Genomic DNA, 218 nt, shown 5'->3' on the forward strand with positions numbered 1-218 from the left:
AACACTAATTCAATGACTACATGGTGTTCTTTCTTGCAGATACTGTCTGCTGTAACTCATGTAATTGACAACCTACTGGAGGATGTTTAAGTTTGTTCTTTCTTTTCCTGTTTCTATTTCTTCCTTTTGCTATTGTAAACAATGCTGTAATGAACATCTGTACGGCTAAATCTTTTTCCACATTCTTGAGTATCTTCTTCAGATAAATTCAAAGATGG

Source organism: Sapajus apella, unplaced genomic scaffold (assembly GCF_009761245.1).
Source record: "Sapajus apella isolate SASKATOON/1434 unplaced genomic scaffold, GSC_monkey_1.0 scaffold178, whole genome shotgun sequence".
Taxonomy (NCBI): domain Eukaryota; kingdom Metazoa; phylum Chordata; class Mammalia; order Primates; family Cebidae; genus Sapajus; species Sapajus apella.